Source organism: Somniosus microcephalus, chromosome 14, assembly GCF_052327205.1.
Source record: "Somniosus microcephalus isolate GS21.2 chromosome 14, FLI_Smic_1.0, whole genome shotgun sequence".
In the NCBI taxonomy this organism is placed as follows: domain Eukaryota; kingdom Metazoa; phylum Chordata; class Chondrichthyes; order Squaliformes; family Somniosidae; genus Somniosus; species Somniosus microcephalus.
Window position 1 is genome coordinate 58,014,886 of NC_141000.1, and position 20,665 is coordinate 58,035,550.

The following is a 20,665-nucleotide window of genomic DNA, read 5'->3' on the forward strand; positions in this document are numbered from 1 at the left end:
TTGGTCCTCCTAATTAACCCTGTGTCATTGCACAATACTAGATTTAAAATAGACTGTTCCCTAGTTGGTTCTTTGACATACTGATCTAGAAAACTAGCTTGAATGTATTCCATGAACTCGTCCTCTGCACTATTACTGCAAATTTGATTTGCCCAGTCTATATGAAAATTAAAAGCCCTCCATGATTACTGTATTACCCTTGTTACATGCATCTTTAATTTCCTGATTCATACTGTGCCCGACACTACAACTATTGCTCGGGGTCCTATAAACTACTCCCACCAGTGTTTTCTGCCCTTTGTTGTTTCTGAGCTCCACCCAAACTGATTCTATTTCTTGATTTTCTGAGCTAAGATCCCTTCTCTCTACTGTCTTTATCCCATCCTTTATTATCAAGGCTACCTCCCTCCTTTTTCGTTCTGCCTCTCTCTTCTAAAAGTCAAGTATCCTAGAATATTTAGTTCCCAACCTTGCTCATTCTTCAACAATGGGAGGGTATTTAACCCCAACATTCGGGTGGGATGGTGTCGGGTGGGAGGTTAAAGTGTTAAAAAACTGAATTCCGATACCAACCCACCTCCTTCCAATTTTATTGGAGGCAGGACGTGGGCAGGCAGCCAACCCGCTCCCAGGAGACAGGCCGCCCATTTAAATATTATAATGATGTTGGCATGCCTCAGATTTAACCAGCATTTCAAATTTAACTCTGGCTGGTTGGGTTTTGCAAGCCTCGGGCAACCCTCCAGCTAAAGTAAGGCGAGGACTGCTGGATCCAGGAGGTAAGTATCCTCACCGCCCCCCCCCGCGCGCTCGGAGAACCCCCACGAGGCCTCCTCCGGCCCCCGACCACCCCCCACCCCACCGCACTCAGAGACCCCCCGCACTCAGAGACCCCCCACGAGGCCTCCAATTGCATTCCCAGACTCCCCCCGCCCCACCCCCGATGCTCCGGCCCCTATCTTCTACCCCCCTCAATCTTTCCCCAGCTCCTGATCTCTCCCCACGGCCCCCACCTGATCCCTCCCTAACTCCCTTCCAATGTTTACCTCCCTGCAGATGCTCCGATGCTTCTCGCTTGATGACCAAAGTTTCCCCACCTGATCCTCCTCCAGCCCCCGACCACCCCTCCCGATCCTCCTCCAGCCCCCGGCCACACCCGATTCTCCTCCGGCCCCCGACCACCCCCCCACCGCCCCACCCCCGATCCTCCTCCAGCCCCCGACCACCCCCCGATCCTCCTCTGGCCCCTGACCACCCCCACCCCACCCGATCCGCCTCTGGCCCCTGACCACCGCCCCACCCCCCGATCCTCCTCCGGCCCCTGACCACCCCCACCCCCCCACCCCACTCGATCCTCCTCCGGCCCCCGACCACCCCCACCCCCCCACCCCACTCGATCCCCCTCCGGCCCCCAACCACCCCCCACGCCCCCCACCCCCACCCATTCTCCTGCGGCCCCCGACCTCCGACCACCCCCCACCCCACTGATCCTCCTCCAGCCCCCGACCACCCCCCACCCCCCCGATCCATTTCCAGCCCCCAACCACTGACCAACCCCCACCCCACCGATCCTCCCCCGGCCCCCGACCAGCCCCCCACCGCCCCACCCCCCGATCCTCCTCCAGCCCCCGACCACACCCCACCCCCCCATCCTCCTCCAGCACCCAACCACCCCCCACGCCGCCCACCCCCACCCATTCTCCTGCGGCCCCTGACCACCGACCACCCCCCACCACCCTGATCCTCCTCCAGCCCCCGACCACCCCCCACCCCCCGATCCATCTCCAGCCCCGAACCACCGACCAACCCCCACCCCACTGATCCTCCCCTGGCCCCCGACCACCCCCCAACCCCACCCCCACCCAATCCTCCTCCAGCCCCCAACCACCCCCCACCCCCCCGATCCTCCTCCGGCCCCCGACCAGGTTTCACGACCGCTTCCTAGTCCCCCTGCTCCCAACCTGCCTCCCAATTAAATTCCAGGCTTTCGATGAAAGCCATTTATTTCTATATGTGCTATTAATTCATCTATTTTGTTGAGAATGCTTCGCACATTCAGATATAGTGCCTTTTGCTTTAACGCTTTTCTATTTTTCCTTGATGTCACCTTAGTCACTAATGCCCTATTACCTTTGTTAAACTTCCTGACCCACTCTGCTTAGTTTTACCCAAATCACTGCTCTACAGCTTTGACATTTCTCTTACTGCTTTTGAGTTTACCCTTTCCTGAATCCTCAATCCTCCCGCCAACCCCCGCATTTTACACTGTTGGCTTCTGATGAATTATGGTAAATTTATAATTTAATTTATGCAGCCAGAAGCTGTGATTTGTGTGTTGATGTGCATTTATGTCGATTTAAAGGCTCCATCCTCTGTGAATGAGTTTGCACTGCCGTGCCACGACATTGGTGGAAGCAGCACTTTATGGGTATCCCTGAAGTCTGCCTTGAGGGGGCTGGGAAGAGAGCAGCACTGTGGTGTCAAACAGTAGGTGAAGGAATAAGGGAATGCATGTGGGTATGAAGAATGGTGAAATGGGAATGGGAGGATGGTGCTGGTTTGATTGTGAGCCTTGTTTTATTCCAGACGGCATGGAGCAGGTGTATGGTAAGGGAGAGAAGGAATTCCTACTCTGTTGTGGGAAAACAGTTTTTAGTGCTTCAGAAGAGGGCCAGCTGCTAAGGAAGCTTGTGGTAGTTTCCCTTCATCCGCCTCCAAATAAGTAAAGTCACAAAAGAAAGGGTGGCACAGTACTTAACACAGCCTCCAGCACTAAATATAAAATATTGACAGAATTCTGCGATAAGTCCTGAAATAGCGAAACTATTTTTTATTCAAAAAGTCAAAAATAAACCCTCCATCCTAATACCAGCCTGCCCTTTAAGACTTGTAGCACCTAAATAGCAGCTTAGGAACTAGTAGCGCCAGGTCCTTATGGGATAATTTGCCCCTGGACGGCATCCAGTGGTATTAGAAGAATGCTGGGTGCAAAGTCCTCTGACATTCATTTGCATGAATTTACATTGCTCTGCCTTATTCAGGCACAGTCCAGTGTAGAAAGCAAAAAGACCATAGAGAAAGTTTGGGTGCAGTGCTCGCAGGATGGAACTGTGGGCAAAGGATTAAAGTTTCATGCAGATGAATGTTAGAGGGCTTTGTACCCAGTTTTCTTCCAACACCACTTTTCTTGTACATTGCACCCATTTTTAAAGGGGCATTATTTGGGAGCACGCAGAGGAAACTTAGCCCAATTTAGTCAAGAAGAAAAAATGAAAAAACAGACATTTCAGTGATGGTTCAGCCAGAGTGTGCATCCCTAGATCCTGGGAGCAGACCGCACTGAGCCGGGTGATTGCTCAATTTATGGGGTGCCAAATTTGGTGAGCCGCAAATTTGTGGCGGTCTCACCCTGAGCATGTGGTGATTAGAACTCTTCAACAAATACATTTTCTAAGTTGGTCCTACACCACAATCGGCGGTCTTTAGCAACACTGCTCACCCATATAAAATGGAGCTGTTGGAACTTTGTGCTCAGGCTTTTTGAAATTTTATTCTTAAGGATGTGTGTGACAGCTTAGTACAGTATTGCATTTAAAGTCCTGCCTTCTTTTTGCTTTTCACGTATGTGCATCTGCATTATCTTTGGTGCATTACTTGCTGCTAATGTTTGCTGTTGCATTTCTGCATTGCAAGACATCTTTTGCAGCTGCCTTTTCCCACAGCACTGTTGCTGTTAGCAGCTGCTTCATTAGCAGTGACCTCATAAGAATTCCATAGGATATTCCAATAGAAGTGATGAATATGGAGGAGGAAGAGGAGTTCAGGCAGATGGAAGAAACACAGATCTGATTGCTTCGCAGGCTTTTGGCGCCCAATTTGTTTTGACTCAAGAGCTGAACCTTCAATCCTAGGCACACATAGGGATGTCTGAAGAGACCTGTCTGCACAGTTTATGCTTCATGAGGAAGGTTGTCATGGAGTTATGCCACCTCCTCAGGACCAAACTTCACTAATTGCACCTAAACAGCAATTTAGGAATCAGTAGCACCAGGTCCTTATAGGACTGAACGGTATCCAGTGATATTAGAGGAAAGCTGGGTAAATCCCCCTGACATTCATTTGCATGACATTTACATTGCTCTGCCCTCTTCAAACATAGTCCGGTGTAAACACCAGAGAAAGTTTGGGCGCAGTGCTTGCAGGATCAAAATGGGAGCAAAGGATTCGCATCCATTCTTCTTGTACATTGCATATCCATGGCTGTGAAAATTACCACAAGAAACGATCAAATAGCCAGATTCTTCCAAGCTACCATTGGGACATTTGCCCCATTAGCCCATCTTCAGTCCACTGATGCATAAAATAAGTGACAGGAGTAGTGTTTGTGAGGGAAAATTCTTTTTCACTTTGCCCATGGGAAGTCATACCAGAATAATTTAATAGAATTTTTCAATAAAGTAACACATAATGCGGACAAGGAGAACAATGTAACTGTAACATGCTTTCTTTCAATAAGGCACTTGAAAAAGTATCTGACAGAAAATTAGTACACAAAATCAGCAGACATGGCTGTCATGTATTTCAATTTTTACTCTCCATATTCTTCTCATGTTCAGCACCACAGACAACTCCGACAGGTAAGTACAGCTCACATGCCACCAGGGTCCAGTCCTGGGGTGAGATAGCCAATGTTATATTTTTTATTACTCCAAACATTTTTCTCAGGTTCAGTGTCCCAGAACACTCCCATAAGTGAGCTCCCTGTACTTCTGACCCAGATAATTTCTATACGTGCCCAATATCTAGGTACTTTGGCGTGAGCCCAGGAATCAAATAAACAACCCTCATTAGCATAACTTGGTAATTGGTTATATCACACGCCCTCATGATTTTCATTGCCTTCACTGGACCACAGCTTAGGAATAACTTGCCAAATAAAATTACTAACCAGTAAACAGAAGCAATGACACATCGTAGATTTACAGTAATTGCAGGCTTTATCATTCCTCCTTGGAATATAGAAAAATAACAGTTACATTTGTTGCACTAAACCACGATGTAAACTGAACCAGGCACAGGTACTGAATTCACCTCCTGTTGGTGTGTTAGTGGCAGAGTGGGAATACTGTCCACCCACGTGGGAGTCAGGACAGGAGGGAATGGCAGTAGGAACAAGGGCTCCCAGGTTTTCAGATAAGTTTGTGAAGGTTGCTTGCTGAAAACAAGAGAGATTAATGTAGGAGTAAACTCCTTAGATAATTAACAAGTTAACAGCATTGGATAACCAGTCTATTGAATAGATTAGAGACCATGGGGTGAAATTGGTCAATGGCATTAGCACAAAACAGACTGTTAACGAATTGGCAGCCTGTTTTACACTACGCCTGATTTTCTTTACCATTGAAGGCAAATTTGGCTATGACCTGCCTACACTAATGTTTCTGTGATGGCCCTGTTGAGGCACAACCTCCGCCCACCCAAACAAGGTTATTAATCTAAAGAGAGGCAGTTTTGTGGACTGCATGGGCTAGAAATTGCCTCCCGTTAGCGCCTCCGGGGGGCAGTAACGGGGCACTAACGACTTATCGCCCGGGCGCGGCAGTGTTAGCACTGCTGGTGAAATTCACCTGGCAGTTTGCGGCGGCGCTAACCACTATCGCCACGCCCGCCTGCGGCTGGAGATTGTGACGTCATCCGGTAGTGTCCCGGACTGGAAATGCATTCTCACCCCCTGCCTCAGCACCTGCCGTTAGGAACGAGAGGTGGAGCAGGCAGTTTGCAGTCGGCTGAGAGCTGGAGGAGCGCTATTTAAAGGCATGAACTTCTGGGGGGTTCTTTAGTCAGCAAACAATGCTGCCTTGTCAGTTTGTCAGAAGCAGACAGGTGTTTTTAACGATTTGAGCTTTTCCTACTTGAAGGAGTTTTGCTCCTGAGAAAAATGTATCACTTTAATTTCTGTTACATTTGATACTGCAACATTTCCAACACTTAATGGGGGCTGTACTGGCACTGGACCTCGCCCTCCAGCTTCACTGTTGGAGGCAGCGGAGGCAGAGAGAAAGATTGGAAAACGTGGCCAAAGGGAGGCGGGCCAACAGGGCTCTCAACAGGAGGCCTTGTAAGGGGTTTTAGATCGCAGAGGTTTCTCTCTCTAGAGGCCTCTCTCTCTTGCACAGTAAAACCGTGAGTGGTTCGACCCACTCGCCTCTTAGATTCTGTACTCTGGACTTTGGGGCAGGAACTACAATGTAGAGAAAACTCTTATAGACCAAGTTTGATGAAACAAAATGGAATTTTATTGCATAATGTAAAACAAATCAAATGCAAGCAAATAAGAGGGTGCATGGGAGGGAAAAACACAAACAAATCATAACGACACAATACTAACTAAGGCAAATACAGGCATCTTATACTCTACAAAGATCATCATGAAATGGGGAAACACACGGAACATCGAGGGACAACAACTCATGTTAATTATACCCTTAAATGTCTACCCCCTTAAACCTATCTAGATCTGATTATGAAGGGCCAGAAACATGCTCACCAATCCAACTAGGAAGTGTAAGGTTTTGAAACAGGTCTGCGTTTGATCCTTTCAGGCATCCTGTCTCCACGTGGTTAGTGCAGCCCCAGCGAGCTGCGCCATACCTCTCTCCTGAGGTGGGGGTCGGGGACGGCTGGACACCGGCTGGCCTGGATGTCGGCGGGGTTGGGGATCGTCTGCTCAACCCCGGTCAGAGGAGCCTCGGACTGGCCCCCTTTTTCTTCAGTTTTTCATTGTCTCTTCTCCCGAGCCGGAGTGGGTCGATGGCCTCCCGTTTCGTCAATGGCCCAGGGTTGGTCGCTGATCTCCCGATGTTTTACCCCGGGGCGGGACATTGGCTCGAACCGTCTTCTTCCCCTTCTTCAAGCGATGATGCCACCGAATACGATGGTAGCACCACGATGGCTGTTTTTTTGCTACCCCCGGGTTCCCAGATATACTTCTCATCAGAAGCCCTTATCTCGCGCCAAATCAGGTTGGTCTTTGTTTAACTTTTGGCGGGCTTATCGCACAGCGGGGTAGTTATTATATTTTAAAATACTTTGGGATGGCCGGTAACGGGCCATCTCTGGTCTGGAATGACCTTCATTGTTTTTAATGTCCTGGTGATGTCCTTAACAGGTCCTTGATGCTCTTCTCATGAATATGAAACTGTTCCCTTTTGTCTGGGTAAACATTTAGATGGCCTTTATCTACAGGCCGATCTTGACTGGATCTGCATCCAATCTATATGTATATGTGGGTGTCTGGTTTCGTTCTCTCAGAAACGGCTTCCAGAACTTACTGTGGGTTGAATCCACAAAGCTGTCTGAGGACTGCAGGAACCATTTTAAAGTATCCCAATAAGTTGGTCACGGGGTCTGGTGGCCATTTTGAATGCGCCTTTTTCCTAGGCTTCTTTTAAAATAGTCTTTAAAATCATGGCCTCTTCGGCCATTCGGCCCTTTATAATATAAATTTCAATTTTGCGAATCCTACAGCCTTACCCTCCCAGGTTATTCTGGGAGCAGTTCTCCTACATTCATCTGTCAGAGGAGCAGTGCCTTAGAAGGCTCCGCTTCAGCAAGGAGGTGGTCACAGGGCTTTGCCACCTCCTGCAGCCAGAGCTCCAGCCTCAGCTCAGGAGCAGGACATCTCTCTCAGTGGCAGGGAAGGTCACAGTTGTTCTCAATTTCTACGCCAGCAGCTCCTTCCAGGCTTCAACAAGGGATATTGCAAACATTTTGCAGTTCGCCGCCCATTGCTGCATTCGGGAGGTGATAGGCACTCTGTACAGAAGGAGAAGGAGGTACATCTCATTCCCCATGACGAGGAAGAAACAGGATGAATGCTCATGTGGCTTTACCAGGATAGCGGGCAGCTCAGTGCGCCATTGACTGCAACCACGTGGCATTGCGGGCACCTTATCACAATGCAGAGGTGTTCTGCAAAGGCTACAACTCTCTGAACGTTCAGTTGGTGTGTGACCTCAGACAGCGCATCCTCGCCGTCAATGCCCGCTATCCTGGCAGCAGCCATGATGCATTCATCCTGCATGAGACCGGAGTCTCAGCACTGTTCCACCCACCACATGAAGCTCGCAGGTGGCTGCTTGGAGACAAGGGTTATTCACTTGCCACCTGCCTGATGACACCCTTCCACAACCCGAACACTCCTGCTCAGCACGCATACAGTGATAGCCATAGCGCCAGCAGGAACCTGATCGAACAGACTATCGGGCTGCTAAAGCAATGGTTCTGCTGCCTTGACCATTCTGGAGGAGCCCTGCAATACTCCCCTGATCGAGTCTCCCTTTTCATTGTTGTGTGCTGCATGCTGGACAACCTGGCCATTCTGAGGGGCCAGCCATTGCCAACAGGTATTGTTGTGTCTGTGTGTTGATAGAGACACTGAAGACAGGAGTTGGTTTCATAGGTGTTTACTAAACAAAGTCTGGAGGGGAACTAACTGATACAACACAATATACAGGCTTATATAGCCCGAGTGGCCATTACCGGCATTACAGTACACCTGGGGCTCTTAAAGGCACATACACCACAATTCCTTCCCTTTTAGCCAACCAGTACATAATATTTTAAGTAATTATTAATTACATGTTACAAGAAAAATAATCTACACATTGCTGCAGTTAATTAATTATAAGTCAGTCTCTCTGGAGGCTTCCTGACTCGGTCCGGATAACGCCTCGGTGGTGTAGTAGTTTCTGGTGGTGTAGTAGGTTCTTTTGGCAAGGCTAATTCGGCTTGAATGCCAGTGTCGGGTTCATCGGGTTCCAGTATCACCGGATCGGAGGTAGATATAGGTATCTCTACTTCATCGTTAGGCGTATAGAGTTGTGGTGTAGGTTGTCCCTTTTCGGATGACTCTATGATTTGGTCAGCATGGCGCCTTATTATGCTTTCTCCGATGTCCACGGTATACATCAGCGGTCCTAGTCATGCGCAAATAGTTCCAGGCTGCCATTTCTCGGTACGGTAGTCCCGGGCCAAAACTTGTTGACCTATCTGGAAGGTTCTAGTTGGCCTTTCATTCATGCCTTGAAATTGTCGGTTCTCCACGTCCCTTCTGATGTTGGGCTTGATCAAATCCAGCTGGCATCTTAGGCTTCTATTGAAGAACATCATGGCGGGAGTTTGGTTTGTAACCATATGTGTTGCATTCCTGTATGCGAACAAGAAGTTATCCACCTTGTGCTGAAGTTTTATGTCTTCATTACCCATGGCCTTTATGGCCTTCTTGAAGGTCTGGACAAACCTTTCAGCCAATCCATTGGTGGCGGGATGGTATGGGGCGGACGTGTAGTGCTTAACCCCATTGTTTTTTAAGAACTTCCTGAATTCTTTGGACACAAATTGCGGTCCATTATCAGAACAGATCGGTTCCGGCAGCCCATTCCTGGCAAATATGGTCCTTAATACTGTGATGGTTTTTTCCGTGGTGGTGGAGGACATCTTTATTACCTCCGGCCACTTGGAGTGTGCATCAACCGCGATTAAGAACATTGAGTCCATAAATGGACCAGCAAAGTCGATGTGTACCCTTTGCCAGGGAGATGAGGGCCACTCCCATGGATGTAGAGGGGCTTGGGGTGGAGCGTTTTGGACCTTCTGGCATCCTAGGCAGCTCTTGGTCATTTCTTCGATGTCCCCATCGATACCTGGCCACCATACAAACGCCCTGGCTAGGTTCTTCATTTTCATTCCACCCAGATGCCCCTCGTGAAGCTCCTTTAGAACTTTATCCTGGAGTTTGGGTGGAATCACCACTCTGGATCCACACATCAAGGTTCCTCGGCACACTGACAGCTGTTCTCTTCTTTGCGAGAATGCTGGCAACAGTGGTTCGCCATGTGCTGACCATCCCTTCACTGTTAAATCGTAGACTCGTGAGAGAGTCGGGTCATTTCTAGTTCCCCTTTCAATGGCAGAATTTGTTACTGGTAGACATTCGACTATGGTAGAGTGGAAAATCTCCACTGGGTCTACGGTAGGTGCTTCTTCTACTGTTGGCAACGGTAGGTGCGATAACCCGTCAGCATTCCCATGCTGTTTTGATCCTTTGTATTCTATGTTGTATTGGTGTGCCCCTAGAAAAAGGGATCACCTCTGTAGCCTTTGCGCTGTCATAATGGGAACACCCTTTTTAGGGTTGAATATGGAGATGAGGGGTTGATGGTCAGTCAACAAGGTAAATTTTTGTCCGTGTAGGTAATGGTTGAATTTCTTCACTCCCCATACCAGACTGAGTGCTTCCCTGTCGATTTGGGCATAGTTACGCTCAGCTGAGTTCAATGAGCGTGACGCAAAAGCTATCGGCCGTTCCGAGCCATCAGGGAATTTATGCGATAATACTGCTCCTACGCCGTAAGTGGGTGCATCGCATGCCAGTCTGATTGGCAGTGATGGGTTGTAATGAGCCAAAACTTCTTTGGACGTGATTAAGTCTTTGCATTTATGGAAGGCACGTTTACAGTCTTCGCTCCATTTCCAAATTACTCCTGTTTATAGCAGTTCATTAAGAGAGTTCGGTAAAAATTTATGATAGTAATTTATTAATCCCAGGAAAGACCTTAATTGTGAAACATTTTCAGGTGCTGAGGCTTTTATGACCGCTTCAATTTTTTCAGGTGACTTATGCAACCCTTCCTTATTAATTATGTGGCCACAATATGATATTTGATTTTGGAAAAATTTGCACTTGGGGCGATTTGCTCGTAGGCCCCGTTCTCTCAGCCTAGTGAGCACCTGCTCCAAATTGGCAAGGTGCTCGTTGTCATTTTCTCCTGTTACAAGGATGTCGTCTAGGTAGCATTGAGTCCCCGGAATCCCTTGGAGGACTTGCTCCATAGCTCTTTGCCAGATAGCTGGAGCGGATGCTGCTCCGAAAACCAGTCGATTGTACTGGTACAGACCTTTGTGTGTATTTATCGTGAGATATTTTTTAGAGGCCTCTTCAACCTCCATTTGTAGATATGCCTGTGCCAAGTCAATTTTGGTGAAACGTTTCCCTCTGGATAGTGAGGCGAAAATATCTTCTATCCTCAGAAGAGGATACTGTACCGTGTGAAGGACCGGGTTTACAGTCACCTTGAAGTCTCCACAGATGCAAATTTTTCTCTGTTCTTCAGATTTATCATTATTCAATGCTTTCTTCATGAATGGAATGATGGGTGTTGCCCACTCGCTCCAATCTATTTTGGATAATACGCCTGCCTTTTCCAAATTCTCCAGCTCTGCATCGACTGCTGGACGAATTGCGTATGGCACCGGTCTTGCCTTAAAAAACTTGGGAATTGCTGCATCTTCCACTTTTATTGAGGCGGTGATGCCTTTCAAGGTTCCTAGTTTCTTTTGAAACACTTCTTTGGCGTTGGCCAAGATGTCTTTTAATCATTCAGGTATGACGTCATCATCGTTTTTTTTCTTACTGGTCACCGTCAGTGCCTGAATGGAGTGCCAGTCTAAACGTATTTTCCTGATCCATTCACGTCCCAACAGCGGTGGACCACCATCTTGTAGAATGTATAAATACAACTTTTGTATTTCCTTGCCGTTGTATACAACAGGCACCCTTATTTTTCCTTTGGGGTATGCTTTCTGCCCCGTATATGTTTTCAAGATAATGGATGTGTCTTTTAAAGGTATATGCGGAAATAGCCGCTCGTAATCCCGTCGATTTATGACGGTCAGAGCTGATCCTGTATCTAGCTCCATTTTAACTGGGGACCCTGCTATCGTGAGGGTAACCCAAATGGTCTGGTAATCATCTTTGGCAATTACATTATGTAATTTGAGACAGCTTAGTCTCTTGTTTTCGGAGTCGCTGTCGCTCTTCTGGTCTTCGGAGCTACTGTCCGTCATCATTTGCGCCTTTCTGTACTTTTCTTTATTGATTTTTTTTTTCCTGTCTGTGGATTTTTTTTGTCCAGATCGGCATACCCATGCAATGTGTCCAATCTTTCCGCATTGCCTGCATGCTTTGTCCTTGAACCAGCAGTCCCTCTGGTCATGGGTGGATCTGCCGCAGTGATAACATCTCTCGAAACCCTGTGTCATTTCATGGGTGCCGAAGTCCTGTGTCTTTTGTTGTATCTCTGCAGCTCCTCTTGCAGCTGCTTCGTATGATACAGCCATACTGAAAGCCTTGTCCAGTGTTAAATCTTTTTCAGAAAGCAGCCTTTTCTGTGTTCCTTCACTTAAGAGACCGCAGACGAATTTGTCTCGAAGATAATCTGCTAGTCCTGCCCCGAATTGGCAGTGTTTTGATAGCTTTCTTAATTCGGTGAGGTAATCAGCGTTACTTTCATTCTTGTGTTGATTTCTCTTGAAGAATTTGAATCATTCCGCTATCAGCAGCGGTGTTGGGTTTAAGTGCTCCTGTAGGGTATCAACAATTTCTTTAAAATTCTTGTCCTTTGGTTTGGCTGGAGTGATTAAATTTCGTAACAGCCCGTATGTCTTTGCGCCCAGCTTTTTTTTCATCTTCTATTCCATTTGCGGTGCAATATACCTCCACTCTTTCCACATATGTGGTCCAATCCTCTATCTCGTTATCAAAAGCATCAATATTGCCAGACTTAGGCATCCTAGAAATAAAATGGCGCTTCCCGCGCTTTTCTTTCTTTTCTGCAGAAAAGATATGGCGCTTCCCGCGCTTCCCCGCCGCTGCTGCCGATGACAATGCTGTTTCCCGCGGTTTCCGTTCTTTTTATTTATTTATTTACAGTTGGAGACTCGTTCACGCCGGAGTCTCTCTCTAGGTCTGAACGCCGACCTGCTTGCAGCGCCGGCCATCTCCCGAGTGCTCCCTCCCCGTCTGTTACTGCTTGGCCTAGCTGTGGAGCCAGCCGCTGGAGCCCCAGCCCGACGCCCAGGAAGGATTATTGCAGTACCTGCCACCAGCTTGGCTAGCTGGTAAAACCACAGCTTTTTGTTTTTCTTGATTTTTCTTCAACTTTGGACGCCAGGGGAATCGATGTCCTTGAGGTGCTGCCGAATTGCAGTTAAGTCCATTTCCAATTCGTCGCCACTGTTGTGTCTGTGTGTTGATAGAGACACTGAAGACAGGAATTGGTTTCATAGGTGTTTACTAAACAAAGTCTGGAGGGGAACTAACTGATACAACACAATATACAGGCTTATATAGCCCGAGTGGCCATTACCGGCATTACAGTACACCTGGGGCTCTTAAAGGCACATACACCACAGGTATTGTAGGTCCACCTCAGGAGGAAGAAGAGGGACAGGAGGAGGAGGAGAAGGAGGAGGTGGATGAAGAGGAGGAGGAGCAGCAACAACGGAGGAGGGAGCCACTCAATCTTTCTTCTGCAAGGACCATTCGTGAATGCCTCGTTACACAGCGCTTCCACTAATTGAGATAGCATATGGTCTTTGCGCAGAACAACCACATCATTACAGCCAGCTCGCAGCCCCTATCACCGGGCAAAGGTCAAATCAGAAACATCAAAAAATGTGCTACGTCAAATTAAAAATTCATTATTGTGCACAACTCTCTCTTATGAAATACAACAAATAATAAACAAACATAGCAATTTATCAACAAACACAAATGGTTCTTAGCAAACTATTTGTTACCAAACTCAACAATATATTTACAAACACACCAAATTATTTACAAACACTCCCCCCATTTGCTAATACCATATTATTCACTCGCCCTTCCTCAATGATTTCCCTCCCCTTTGCAATTCCCCCCTCCCAACCCTACTGCTCCTCCGTAATGTGGCCCCAGTAGCTGCAGCAAGACTGGTGGAAGGCTAGTGAGACTGGGAGGCAGAAACTGCAGGTAGCCTTGCAGGACGCCCTCAGCCACTTCTGGGCCTGCAAGGCCCAGCTGCAGACTGCACCAAGTCAGCGTGTGTGGCAGAGTGCCAAGGATGGGTTTGATGGTTTGCGCAGAGATGAGTGCAATGCTGGAGGTGGTCTCCTGCACGCTCCTAGCCAGGGCATCCATGCTCTTGGGCACCCTTGCCATTGCACCCATGAGCTCAGTATGCATACGCATCGCCTGTGTATTCAACGCCTCCACTTTGAGGTCCTCATCTGAGTCCCATGCAGCAGAACTCATGCGTGCACTCACCCTCCGGGGAGATAGCCTCCGAGCTTCCCTTCACCCACATCAGACCCATTTCCTCTGCTCCCCTCCAGCCTGGCCCCATTATCAGATGTCTCGCCCTCAGGAGACACAGGCAGTGAGGCTCTGGCTTGTTGTTCCTCCTCCTCTTCCGCTTTGCTGCCACTAGGAGGCTGAGGGACAGGCTGGTCAGTTGGTGGCTGATTATCTGAAAGCATAAAGGCACAAGAGTGGAGTTAAGGTCAGGGGTGGGGGGCAGGAAGGGAGCAAGGAATGGAGACAGTATACTTAGATGGAAAGTGGGAAGCGCTTGTGTTGTGAGGGGGAAGTGGTATGAGAGAAGAGTGAGTGGTGATGAACATACCGTTGTTGTCCCCAAGGGGGTCGACGTCTCCGACTGCCACTGCGCCCACGACCTGGGCCGCAATGATTCTGCGCACTCACTCCTCCAGGTCTGTAAGGGGGTGCAGGTCTGCCTGATCTCCTCCCGTGCATTGCTGCTCCCTCCTGTTACGAGCATGCTTGGCCAGCAAGAAAAAGGACAGCGTGTGAGTGAGTGTGCAGCCATGTGTTTGGCAGATGTGCCTACCATAATTGAATAGCTGTTAATGTATGCAAGGCATGAGATGTGGATGTCACTTTTAGTAGGTGGGCACAGTTGGTGGATGAGTGTTGGGGACTTGGCAGTTTATACAGTCTGTGCACAGAGTGAGGTTGGGATGGTGGGAAGTACAGGTTTTTGAAGCATCTACTCACCCTGACCACCCGAGTGAGGTCATTGAACTTCTTGCGGCACTGGGTGGGAGTCCTGTGGGCCACACTTCTGGCTGACACGTCCTGAGTGACATCCTCCTGAAGTCCAGCAGCAATGGCCTCCTGCAAGTATCCGGGAAGAGCACTGCCCGTCGGCGTTCCACAGCCACAACCAAAGCCTCCAAAGCCTGGTCGCTAAACTGGCGAACTCTCTCCCTGGGACTCTGATCAGCCATGAGATTTGTGATTGATGGTTTGCAGCTCCTTGCAGACCCAGATCACAAGCAGCAATGATCAGAGTGAGGCAGTGCAGCATGATTGAACCTCCCCTTTAAGGACTGGAAGGCGCCAGTCTGTCTGAGTACTTGTAATTAACAGCGCCGGAACTTGAGTAGCGCTCTGCGATAGCGCCCTACTCCCCGACGTTAGCGCCCTAAGAGTAGTGTGTAGCATTTGTTTTAGCGCCCCACTCCCCTCTTGGGGGCACTAAAACTGAATTTTGCGGTCGTCGGCGCTAATCAGCGCAGAGCGCTAAAGTTAGCGCCAGGCAATGTTAGCGCCCCAAAATGGTCGATACCGAATTTTTCCCTTAGGAATGCTTGGTACTAGGCCGGCAGTTGGAACCCGGTCTATGATCAGTACAGGTACTCCTGGTCTCACAGGTCATATCTGGGCGAAAAAGGCAGTGGTGGGGCCCAACTGTGGATTCTGGCCTGGACCCTTGAAAATAAGATGTTTGGGATTTTTGGGTGTTTTAATTTGCTCCCTTTGTAAAGGAACTGCTTGGGGCAGTCAGATTGTTTTTCAGGGGGACCTGACCCCGCCCCCGACATTCCCCCCACAAAAAATGGGCAGCTTTTGACCAGTGTTTTAGGGGTCTTCAGCAAGCGGGTGCTATAGATGTGGCAAAAGCCTGCTCTCTAGGCCCCACTTTCTGACCCTGCGATCTTCGATAGGGTCAACACTGGTGGACATGGGCAGGTGCATCCTGGCACTTCCAGGAAGTAGCTCCCTATGGATTTTCAAGGCCCAGTTATTTACCTCCAATTGGTGCATCTTGCACATGGTCTTGCTGTATATTCTTGGCATTAAAAATGGCAAGGAACAAAAATTAACTATATAGTTGAAGGAATATATAGAAAATAAATGCCATGCATTTACAGCTTTCACAGATTTGTAGATTTTAAACCCCAAAGCACCAGGACAAATCGCAGAATACATTTTTAATAAAAATGGAATTTGATTTACTCAATCACTAAATCAGTTCCCTGATGCTATCCACTACATGGCATAAACATAGCTATTTTTATATATACAACAAATCTTCACTCACCATGATCAATGCTACAGAATATCCACTAACGACCTTCGTGGCTGCAAACCACATCTTAAATCAAAAAAGTTCTACCCCCAAAAATCTGCAGTGCGGTGCGTCTCAGCATAATTGCTGAGATGTGCCTTCCCCAGACCTCCACCGCTGACCTTGCCAAAGAGGGTGAGGTCAGCAGGAGGATCCTTCATTTACTTATCATTGACAGACATCCAAAACACTTGGGGTGCATCTGGGGTTCCCATCATTGCGGCAAGGCTGAAAACACTGGCGGAGATGATCAGACTTGGGGAGGTCCTTGTCAGGCCCTGCCATCTGAAATAATCCATGATCGTCCAAACCACGGTGGCTGCTTTTAATTTTTTTTTAAAAAGGCTGGAAAATCTTTGAGGGTCCAGACCCTGATCCTGGCCAGGTGGTCCCAACATCCACATTAGATTGGTTGCTATTCCTGGTCTCACCAAGCGCAGTTGCACCAACCATACAACAGTCACAGTGCAGGCCCGGGACAAGGGAACTCCAACATTTGGCATCCCAATGCTCAGCCAAGGCAGACAGATGCTCCATGCCCAACAGGCCATCTGAAAAACCGACGCTAGGTTGTGGCTTAGTCTTAGTGCATTCCAATATACTCCCTTCAAAGTTACAGCGTAAGACTTTCATGACTTTAGGACATCCTAAAGTGCTTGACAGCTAGTGAAGTACTTTTGAAGCACTTTTGAAGTGTAGTCGCTATTTTAATGTAGAGAAAAATTAAGGAAGTACTTGTCGATAAAATAGAGCAGAGGAGAAACATACTGCTGGGTGTTTTTTTAATGCGTTTATGGGATGCGGAGAGTCAGGAAGTGAGACACTCGCCACAGAATACCTAGCCTCTGACCTGCTCTTGTTGCCACAGTATTTATGTGTCTGTGGGAGGAAGCCTCCAAATGATGGCCCAGAAATTCGGGTCGGGGGCTTCCCGCGGGTGCAAGTGTAGGATTCACAAAATTGGACTTTATATTAATAAGGATCAAATGGCAGAAGAGGCCATGGTTTTAAAGACTGTTTTAAAAGAAGCCCTTAAAAGGGGCATACAAAATGGCCACCATACCATGTGACCAACTTATTGGGACACTTTAAAATGGTTCCTGCGCAACCTCAGACAGTTTTGTGGATTCAAACCACAGTAAGTTCTGGAAGCTGTTCCTGAGAGAATGAAACCAGACCCACAGGTATGCATATGGATTAGATGCAGATCCAGTCAAGATCGGCCTGGAGACAGAGGCCATCAAGATGTTGCCCCAGACAAAAGGGGACAATTTCATATTCATGAGAACAGCACCCAGGACTAGATAACGAGATCAGCAAGACATTCAAAACAATGGAGGTAATTTCAAACCAGAGATGGGCCTGTTACCAGCCATTTAAGACATTTTAAAATATAATGGCTACCCCACTGTGCACACAGCCCGCCAAAATTAAAACAAAGACTAACCTGATTTTGGGCGGGAAGTGAAGCCTCTGGAAGAAAGGTATATCTGGAGAGACTTTTTCGGCAGTTGGAGAGTCGGGACAGGCAGGCCAGAGCGAGTTGGAAGGCAGACAGTTGCAAGCCTACAGCTTGGAGACACGCCGGGTTGGAGAGCTGGAAACACGCAGCTTGAATCTGGACACCCAGAAGAAGGAGCAGTCGATCGCAGGCGTTCCGCCCCGGAGAAGCACATCGGGAGATCATCGACCGTCCCCGGGCCGTTGCCGGAACGAAAGGCCATTGACCCAGCTTGGGAGAAGAAACAAAGAAATAAAGGTCCCAAGGGAAGAAACCTTCCAGCCACCACGGCTCGGTAGAAGAGAGGAAAGGAACCTGAAGAAGCGATGGGAGCCAGCCCAAGGCTCCTCTAACCAGGGTCGAGCCGACGATCCTTGACCCCACCGACATCCAGGCCCGCCGGTGTCCAGCCGCCTCCGACCCCCACCTCAGGAGAGAGGTGTGGCGCAGCTCGCAGGGGCTCCACGATCCACGTGGAGACGAGACGCCTGAAAGGACCAAACACAGACTCGATTTCAAAACCTTGCACTTCCTAGTGGGATTGGTGAGCATGTTTCCGGCCCTTCACAATCAGATCTAGATAGGTTTAATAAGGGGGTGCATTTAAGGGTACAATTAACATGAGTTGTTGTCCCTCGATGTTCCGTGTGTTTTCCTTATTTCATGATGATCTTTGTAGAGTATAAGATGCCTGTATTTGCTTTAGTTAGTACTGTGTCATTATGATTTGTTTGTGTGTTTTTCCCTCCCATGTACCCCCTTATCTGCTTGCATTTGATTTGATAATTTTCCTTATGCAATAAAATTTCATTTTGTTTCATCAAACTTGGTCAACACGAGTTTTCTCTACATTGTAGTTCCTGCGCCTAAATCCAGAGTACAGAATCTAAGGGGCGAGTGGGTCAAACCACTCAAGGTTTACTGTGCAAGAGAGAGAGGCCTCTAGAGAGAGAAACCTCAGGGAAACCTCTCGATCGAAAAACCCTTACACAAGCCCCCGACCTACACTTACCTAGCGCGCCGGCAGTTGACCTCTTGGCCTGCGTGGGATTCCTCTCCGAGGCCTGTCCCAGAGGCCGGCGCGCTATGCTGGCATGTCCCAGGGACGTTGTTAGTGCGAAGCGTCCCCTGGGATCACGTGAGTAACAGGCAGACAATCGGAGCAGGGAATGCTCCATTCATAAGTCTTGACAGATAGACCTGTCAAAACGTATAAATGCTGAGGCTGTAAAACTGTACTTTACCTTCAAATAATTTTTTTTTTAAATCACACTTTGTAAATCTTCTATTTATGTCTAAGAGTATGTCTCTCTGTCTCTCTGTCTCTCTGTCTGTCTGTCTGTCCGGCTATACAATCAAAAGTTATAGAGCGTACCTACACATATGTTATATCAAAAGAAAGCTCATCATTAGGGGACTCTTGTAGGTGTATTTACTTTTTGGTCGGACAAAAATTGTGCCGACGGTATCCAAAGAATGTTCAAAATTCCGCTCATTATCCGCTCATTTGCATCGAGTGGGGGTGAGTTCATTGTGTGTGCGGGCGGGCCATCCTACAGTTGAGTGACATGATGATTGACCAATCCTACAGTTCAGCGACCTGACGGTGTGGGCGGGCCTTATCATAAGAACATAAGAACATAAGAAATAGGAGCAGGAGTAGGCCAATCGGCTCCTCGAGCCTGCTCTGCCATTCAATAAGATCATGGCTGATCTGATCCTAACCGCCAATCCACTATCATAGAACCATCTCCTGAATCTAACAGAATTAGACACACGAAATAGGAGCAGGATCAGGCTACACAGCCCCTGGGCCCGCTCCGCTACCCACAGGGCCATGACCGATCCGAACCTAGTCTCATGTCCAAATTCCTGCCCGCTCCCCGTAACCCTTAATTCTCTTTACTTCCAGGAAACTGTCTATTTCTGCTTTAAATTTATGTAATGATGTAGCTTCTACAGCTTTTTGGGGCAGCATATTCCATGGACCTACCACCCTCTGAGTGAAGTAGTTCCTCCTAATCTCAGTTTTGAAAGAGCAGCCCCTTATTCTAAGACTATGCCCCCTAGTTCTAGATTCACCCATTATCGGGAACATCCTCTCCGCATCCACCCGATCCAACCCCTTCACAATCTTATATGTTTCAATAAGATCACCTCTCATTCTTCTGAACTCCAATGAGTAGAGTCCCAATCTACTCAACCTCTCCTCATATGTCCATCCCCTCATCCCCGGGATTAACCGAGTGAACCTTCTTTGTACTGACTTGAAAGCAAGTATGTCCTTCCTTAAGTACGGACACCAAAACTGTACGCAGTATTCCAGGTGCGGTCTCACCAATACCTTGTACAACTGAAGCAATACCTCCCCATTTTTATATTCTATCTACCTAGCAATGAAAGCCAACATTCCATTGGCCTTCTTAATCACTTGCTGCACCTGCATACTAACCTTTAAAGTTTTGTGCACCAGGACCCCCAGATCCCTTTGTACTTCAGTACTTTCCAGTTTCTTGCCATTAAGATAATAACTTGCTCTACGATTTTTCCTGCCAAAGTGCATAACCTCACACTTTCCAGTATTGTATTCCATCTGCCAAATCTCTGCCCACTTACTTAGCCTGTCTATGTCCCCTTGCAGGTTTTTTATGTCCTCCTCACTCACTACTTTCCCTCCCATCTTAGTATCATCTGCAAACGTTGATATGTTACACTCGGTCCTCTCCTCCAAATCGTTAATATAGATTGTAAAGAGTTGGGGACGCAGCACTGACCCCTGCGGAACACCACTAGTTACTGATTGCCAGTCAGAGAATGAACCATTTATCCCAACTCTCTGCCTTCTGTTAGATAGCCAATCCTCTATCCATGCCAGAATATTACCCCCAATCCCGTGATTTTTTATCTTAAG